Raw genomic sequence first — 8608 nt, 5'->3', positions numbered from 1 at the left:
TCATTTCCATAGTGGTTGTGCCAGTCTATATTCCCACCAGCAGTGGAGAAGTGTTTTGTTTTCCCCACAGCCTTTCCAGAATTTGTTATTAGTTGATTTATTTGTGATAGCCATTCTTCCTGGGGTGAGATGCTATAACAATGTTTTTTTAATTTGCATTTCTCAAATGACCAGTGATGTGTAGCATTTTTTCAAGATTTGTTTGTCTCTTATAGTTCTTCCCCTGAGAAGTGTATATTCATCTCAGATGCCCATTTTTTGGATTGGATCTTTAAGTTTTGGGGCCCTAATATTTTTTAATTCTTTATATATTCTAGATATATTACTTTTGTCTGTGGGATTATTGGTTAAGATTTTTTTCCAAGCTTGTGAATTGCCTTTTTGTTCTGTGGGTGGTTTCTTTTGATGTGCAGAAACTTCTCAATCAGTGGAGGTCCCAGTTGTTGATTCATTGAAGTATTTCCCATGCAGTTTGATTTTTGTTCTTGAACTGCATGCCTACACCTGCATCTTCTGGAATTCCACCTACTTTCTTTTTCAGGTAATTTAGTATTTGCATTTTAATGTTTAGATCTTTAATCCATTTAGACTTTAGTGCATGATGATAGATCTGGGTCTCATTTATTTTTCGGGAAGTGGAAAGGAAGTTTTTACAGCATCATTTGTTAAAGAAGCTATCTTTCTTCCAGTGAACATGTTTGACCCCTTTGTCAAAGATAAGATGGCTGAGTGTGTTTGTAGTTGTGTCTGCATCTTCTAATCTATTCTGTTAATCCTCGGGTCTGCTGTTGGCTAATACCATATTGAGTTTGTCAAAGTAGATTTGTAGTATAATTTCAAGACAGGAATTGAAATGCCTCCTGCCTTGCCTTTTTGCCCGGGGTTGTCTTTGCTATTCTAGGTCCTTTCTGTTTCTAAATAAATTTTAGAAATGTTTTCTCTAGATCTGTGAGGTACATTTTTGGTATTTTGATAGGGATTGCATTAATTGCATTAATTGTACAGCAATTTTGGGAGTCTGATCATTTTTACAGTGTTGTTTCTTCCTATCCAGGAGCAAGGAATATCTTTCATTTTTCTGAAATCCTCTTCCTTCTCTTTTTTCAGAGTATTGTGTTTTTCTTTTTTAAATACTTTTATTGAGAAAGAAGTAGCAATGAGACAGTTTCAAAAAGATTAGTGGGACAGTTGCAGTAATAAATACATTGCATACTGTTTTCCTTGTAGCAGTTATTCTTAGTACAAGATGCAGACATGATATTTTGTCAAAACACTTTTAATTCAAAACTTTTTTCTCTTTAACTAAGAGAAATTAGAAGTACATCTATGCCATTTTTTATATACAAATATATATAATATTTTTTTTTCATTACAAAATGGTCCTTCATTTATATCCCCCCTTTTTGTTTACTTTTGTCAAAGTTGTGTATTCTATTGGCATTCATATATTGTACGTACATGAATTCAGCAAAGTAATCTAATATAGTGCAGTAGTCTGTAGTAGTACTGGGTTGTCAACATGACTGGCAATGTCAGTACATTAATATGGCTTTTTTGTACGTTTTTGTACTTTTCTGCTAGATGGTTAAGACCAAGATAAAGCAAGACTGTATAATAAAAAATGCAACTTTTTTATCTGACAAGGTCAGTCAAATCCCCTCAGGACTTAACCTGAAACCCTGTAGAGCAGTTTGTAGATCTTTTGTCAGTCTCAGCCATGTGGATGAATCACAGCCATTGCTTCACCAACTCACTCTCTGTGAAAGCCTGAGAGAATGCTTTCTCAATGTGATTCTCCTTAGGCACACTCTACATCACTGATCACTTTCCTCTGTGACCCCATAATTTCCTTGAACAGAAAATGTGAAACACACCTGTGTTATAGGATGTGACAGTTGAGTACTATAATTTTCATTAAAAAGAACTTTTACTTCTCTTGTTAGATTAATTCCTAAATATTTCATTTTTCATGGTGGTATTGTGAAGGGTATTGTTTCTTTAATTTCTCTCGCAGTGTGTTATCCATATAGAGGAATGCTACTGTTTTTTCGATATTGATTTTGTAATCTACTATGCTACTGAATTTGTTTATTAATTTTTGGAGCTTTTTGGTGGATTTTGGGGGGGGGGTTCCAAATAGAGTATCATGTCATCTGCAAATAATGATATTTTAGCTTTTTCTTCATCTATTCTTATGCTTTTTATTTCTCTCTCTTATACAATGGCTCTATGTAATGATTCCAGAGCTATATTGAATAAGAGTGGTGAGAAAGGACATCCTTGTCTTCTAGCAGAGTTGAGAGTAAGTAAAAATTTTAGTCTACATTTAGAATGATTTTCACTATTGGTTTGTAATAGATGGCTTTTATCATATTAAAATTTAGTCCATCTGTTCAAATTTTCTGTAAGTCTTTTATCATGGATAGGTATTGGACATTGTCAAAAGCCTTTTCTGCCTCTCTAGAAATGATCGTATATTTTTTGTTGGCTCTATTGTTATTGTATATTATGTTTATGGATTTATGAATATTGAACCATCCTTGCATCCTTGGGATGAATCTTACCTGGTCTTGGTGTATAAACTTTCAGATGATTTGCTGTTTTCTAGTTGCTAGTATTTTATTGAGAATTTTTGGACCTATATTAATTAGAGAAATTGTCCATTAATTATCTTTCTTGACTAAGTATTTCTTCAGTTTTGGGATCAGTATACTTGCCTCCAGGAATGAGTTTGGGAATTTTGTTACCTTTTCTATTTCATTCAACAGTTTGAGGAGTATTGTAATTAAATCTTCTCTGAATTTCCTGTATAATTCAGCTCTGAATGAAACAGGACCTAGACTTTTCTGTTTTGGTAATTTTTTGATTATATTTTTATTTCTTTGGCTGATATTGGATTATTCATATTTTTGTATATTCTTGATTCCAGTTTTGGTAATTTGTACCTATGTAGGAATCTGTCCATCTCTTCTGTGGTTTCTATTCTGTGAGAGTAAAGATTTTCAAAATAACTATTGATGATCATATGAATTTCCCCAGGACCTGTAATAATTTTGTCCTTTTAATTTCTTTTGCTTGAGTTTGAGTTTGTTCTTTCCTTTTTTCCATGAGGTTGGCTAGGGGATTATCAATTTTACTTAATCTATCAAAGAACCAGCTATTTGAATCATTAATTTTTTTATTGTTTTATCTGTGTCAATTGCATCAATTTCTCTTCTAATCTGTATAATTTCCTGTCTTATTCAGGCTTTGGGCTTGGTTTTCTCTTCTTTTCTAGAAACATGAGGTGTAGCATTGCAGTATTTATTTGTTCTTGTTCTGTTTTCCTACTGTGTGTGTGTTCACAGCCACAAATTTCACTCCTAGTACTCCTTTCATTGCATCCCACATATTCCAGTAAGTTATGTTTGAATTTTTGTTGGCTTGTATGTATTGTTTAATTTATATTTCATTTTCATCTCTAATCCATTTGTTGCTGAGGAAAGTGTTATTTAATCTCAGTGTGTTTATGGGGCTTTACAATTTCTTTTGTTATTAATTTCCAGTTCCATTGCATTGTGATTAGATATTATGAATGGGATAATTTGTTTTCTTGCATTTACTTAAGCATGATCTATGGGCTAGTATGTGGTCTATCTTAGACAACATCCTATGTGCAGCTGAAAAGAATGCATATTCAAGTGTTGTTGGTTGGAACTCTGTAAATGTCCACTATGTCCATTTGTTCAAATGTTTCATTTAGTTTTATCTCTCCTAGTTTTTTGTCTATGTGACATATCTTTTTAAGATAAGGAGGTGTTAAGATTCCCTGCTAAGATCATGTTATTGTTTGTTAAAATTTTCATGTGTTTTAAAATTTGTCTTATATAGTTGCATGCTCCCATATTTGGTGCATACATATTTATAACTGTTATCTTTTCCTCTGAAAGTTTTTTCCCCAATCCAGTATGTAGTGACCTTCTTCTTCTCATTTAATCTTTCTTTTTTGACATTCAGATTGTTTATGAACAGAATAGCTACTCATGTTTTTTCTGTGCTCTTGGAGCATTTAGTATTGTTTTCCATCCTTTGACCTTCAGCATATGAATTTATATTGGGTTAAATGTGTTTCTCTTATACAGCATATTGTCAGATTTTGTTTCTTGATCCACTCTGCCAGTCTGTTTCTTTTAATGATGTATTGAGTCCAGTTGCACTAATTTTTTTCTTTTTGTGGTACTGGGGATTGAACTTAGGACCCTATACTTGCCAGGCAAGCACTTATTCTACTGAGCTATCTCCCTGGGCCAGTTGGATTGATTGTTATAATTGATATGTATTGGCTTATGTTTGTCATGTTATTATCCTGTTGTTGGTTTCCTACTTTTCCTGTATTTGTTTGTCTTGTTTGGTGAGTTCTTTCTGTTGTCATTTTTGGAGTTCTGGTCCCTTTGATCCCTTTCTAGAATATCTTTCAGTATTCTGTATAGGGTTGGCTTGGTCTTCATGTATTTCTTTAGTTGTTTTTTGTCGTGGATATATTTTACTTCTCCATTAAACTTGAAGGAGAGTTTTGTAGCCATATTAGTCTGGGTTGGAATTTGTTTTCTTGTAGGACTTGAAATACTTTGCTCCATGTTCTTCTTGCTTTGATGGTTTCTGTTGAAAAAAATCTGCTGTTATTCTGGTGGGTTTTCCTTTAAATGTGATCTGTCTCTTTTCTCTGGAGGCTTTTAGTACATTGTGCTTGTGTGAAATTCTGGGATCTTGATTATTATGTGTCTGGGTATAGATTTAATTGAGTTAATGTTATTTGGAGTTCTATGTTCCTTGGTTTTCAAGATGTGAGATTTTTTGTCCATATTTGGGAAGCTTTCTGCTATCACATCTGCTCATATTCTTTTTATATCATTTGTGTTAGCTCCTTTCTCATTGATGACTATTAGTCTTATGTGATTTCATCTCTACAGCTGTTGAATTATTTCCTGGATCTTTTTTGTTTTTCAGAAATTTTTCCTTTTCTGATCACTAGCTCCAACTATGTCTTCAAGGTTTGAAAGTTTATTTTCATTTTCATGCAAACAATTTGGCCAGTTGTTAGGGTTTTTAATTTCCCATTAGCTCTGTGACTCTGCTTCATTCATTCTTTCTTACATTGCTCATTCAAGATTTTCATCATTTTTATTTTCTCTATTTTTTTAAAAAAGTGTCTTCTTTAGAAGCAATTAGCAATTCTTTCATTATAGTTATCATTTTTTTAACCTATATTATTTCTGACCTAATTTATTCTATACCCTCCTGCAGTTTTCTCATTAAGTTGCTATTGTTCAGAGATTTCAGCTGTGTGATTATGTATTGCTTCCATATTAGTGTCTCCTGGATTTATTCTGGGTGGGCTTGTGGTCTGAGATTACATTTTGCTCTTTTGTTTTGTCATTTTGTATTTCAGAGTGAACTCCTTATTTTGATTTCTGTGATACTTTTTTGTGAAAGTTTGATTGTGCACATCTGTATCAGTACAATCAGAGCCTTTCTGTAATGAGTCTGTTCTTTAGGCATGTTTTGTGTGTCAGAGATATTTGTATTGTTGTGTCCTAAGATTTTTCCTTCTCTGTTGATAGTGGGATATTAGTTTCTGTTTGGCACTGTCTTCTGTCCTTTGGTATAGGCCTTGGGAAGCTTGTTACCCAAGCACCTCCTGATATTATTACCTAAGGGTGAATATGTGGTTAAAGCAGATATGGTATTCTAGTTCCAGTAGTACAAACAGCAGTATTAGTAATACCAAATGAAGTTTAGAAATTTACAAACTTTGGTAACCAATGGTTTTGTATTTCAGACCATATAATGAAACATTATAACTATATATCAAAGCAGATCATAAATTGGGAATTGGTATATAAACTAGTCCCCCTTAATTCTATCTGGGTCCTCCCTTTCATATACCTGGAGGCTTGCAGGCAGACTAATTCACCTAAGTTACTGCCTGACACTAGGAGGATCTACCATTTGGTCTGGCCTCAGACTGGGCCATGCTGGCCCTAGCAGTTTGCCTCAGCTCACTAGGCCCAGCCACAGGTCTCAGCCCCTCTTCAAAGAACCTTGCCACCAAACTGCCCCCTGTGTCAAACTCTGCTCACCAGGCAGAACTTCACCTGCCAGGCCACACCTCAGTTCAAATCTTTATTTATTTTTAAAAAGTAATGAATATATTGTTTATGCTCTGAGTAATGTATTAGGTAGTAAGTATAAAACAAAATATAAAACAGGGCCCTTACCTTTGCCTTCTTATAGTGCTAGTAGCCATGGTCTAAATTCAACCTGCTTTCAAATTGTTTGAAAAAAAATTTATTTTCTGGCTTCTCTCTATTAGTCTTTGTTGTGTTCTCCTTATCTTTGCAGCCTTTAAAAATGGAAGCTCCTAAAGGGATACTCCTATCTTTTTTTCTTTTCTAGGTGCTCTCAGACTTTAGATTGTGTAATACAGCAAAGGTTTTTCTTTTTAATTCTACATATGCTAGTGACTAGCAAATTAAGGCACATAGTTAGGCTTTTTTTCTTAGCTCCAGATAATATTTGTATTTTTTTTTGTATTTTTCTTAGACACCCCTGTGATGTCTCAAATAATGAGTGTTTTGTATTTACCTTCCTCTTCCACCATTCTTCTCTATCTCAGTAGTGTGACTATATTTTCCAACATGCTCAAGCCCCAAACCTAACTCTGAACTATAAGCAAATTCTTTTGCTTTCATTTTCCACATACATATGCATTGAATATGATATCTTCTTATGACTTCCACTGCCTCTTCTGTTTTTCAAGCTACTATCATTTCCCTCTCTGGAGTTTCTCAGTGACTACCTACCTGTTTCCCTATCTCCAACCTTGTCAGTTCATCACTGATACAATAATAAATTTTCTCATTATTCTTCTACTCAGAATCCTACAGAAAATCCACATCATTTAGAATCAAAATTCAAGTCCTAAAAAAAGCTTCTGAGGAATGTAGATCTTTATTATTTTTAAAACATCCCATATTTTCCTTCCCACTTGTTCCACCTCTTGAGTCTCCTACTTTCCTCAAATTTATAAGACCTACCCAATCTCAGGGCCTTTTTTCTTGCTGTGAATTCTTTCAGAATTTTTTTCTGAAACGTACTGAGCTCACTTTCACACTCCTTTCAGGCTTAACATAAATGTACTTCTCAAGCAAAGTCTTTAGAAAAGATAGCCAAAAGAAAAAAACAAACAAAAAAAAAAAGAACAAAAAAGAAAAAAAATAGCCAAAGATAACCACAATCCTTCTTCCAATCTAAAATTTTTTACCTCCAAATTTTATCCTCTATCATTTTTTCTCTTCACCACTATCTAATTTATCATTTATTATGCTAATTAATTTCACCCACCTTTACTAAAATACAATTGCTTTGAAGACACAAATTTTTATGCTGCTTATGATTTTTTTATTGTTTTTTTCCCAGTATTTAGAAAAGTGTCTGGCAAGTATTAAGTGCTCCATAAAAGTAAATGCAAATCTCAGTGATATCTCACACAAACAAAATAGATTCAAGTATACTCTTGTACCACATAACATCATTCCCAACAATGACAGACTGTACATATAACCATGGGTAGTAGGATCTCACATGTTTTGTATTCTCTTTGTCTCCTGGTTGCAACAATTCCTCTTTTAGTTGGCTTAAATTCACATTGTATTGTTCATCATGAGCCTTCCACATACAAAATCAGGTGCTAATGGTGTCAGTCTGATATTATGTTGAGTGATTGATCTGAAAATGAAATGAAACATGCATTATTAAGGCTGATAAAGGTAGAAAAAAACAGGACAGTAGTTCCTCACCAGTCAGACAGGTGCTGTTATACTATACTCTGATTTTGGAGAAAAAGAACTCAATAATGGCAGCTATCAAAGGATCATTCCATTGAAAACAATAGAACAAGTGAAGATCCTGTGTCAGATTTGCAGAAACTTTGATTACTAGAACTGAAGGCCAGATACAGAAACATGCCCCTCTTACCACTGTGACATTCATCATCAAAACAGTGGGTTTTTGATGTTGAAAGGAAAAGTTGGACAAAACTATGATGCCGAATTTGTTGCTAGACCTGGGTGGCTTAAGTGGTCCATTACGAATTTCATGGCACTGTCAAGAATGTTCACTCACTGCATGATGTGAAAGTGATGGTGAGTCTGTGAATGTGGATGCAAACACAACAGAAAGATGTTTTAAGACTCTAGGTTGATCCTTGTGGAGGAAAATTACTTCCCAGAGCAGAGATTCAATGTGGACAAAAGCTCCCAATTCTGGACAGGGATTTTTCAAAGGACTTTATTTGTAAGGAAGCTAGGTGGAGGGCAAAAAGCATCTGATATAGGTTATTATTTATTTATTTATTTATTTATTTATTTATTTGTTTTTTCTGTTTTATTGATAAACATATAGCAATGAGACAGTTTCAAATCAAATCAAAAGTACACTTTAAACAAATAATACACTGCATATATTCTTCTTAGTGGTTAATTGCAGTACAAGATGCAGACTTGTGATCCTATTTACAAACACCATTAGAAAAAATCATTCTATTCATTAAGAGAATGCAACTATATAT

The sequence above is a fragment of the Octodon degus genome, unplaced genomic scaffold, assembly GCF_000260255.1.
Source record: "Octodon degus isolate 3935 unplaced genomic scaffold, OctDeg1.0 scaffold00144, whole genome shotgun sequence".
Classification (NCBI taxonomy): domain Eukaryota; kingdom Metazoa; phylum Chordata; class Mammalia; order Rodentia; family Octodontidae; genus Octodon; species Octodon degus.
Note: the sequence above shows the minus strand (reverse complement) of the source record.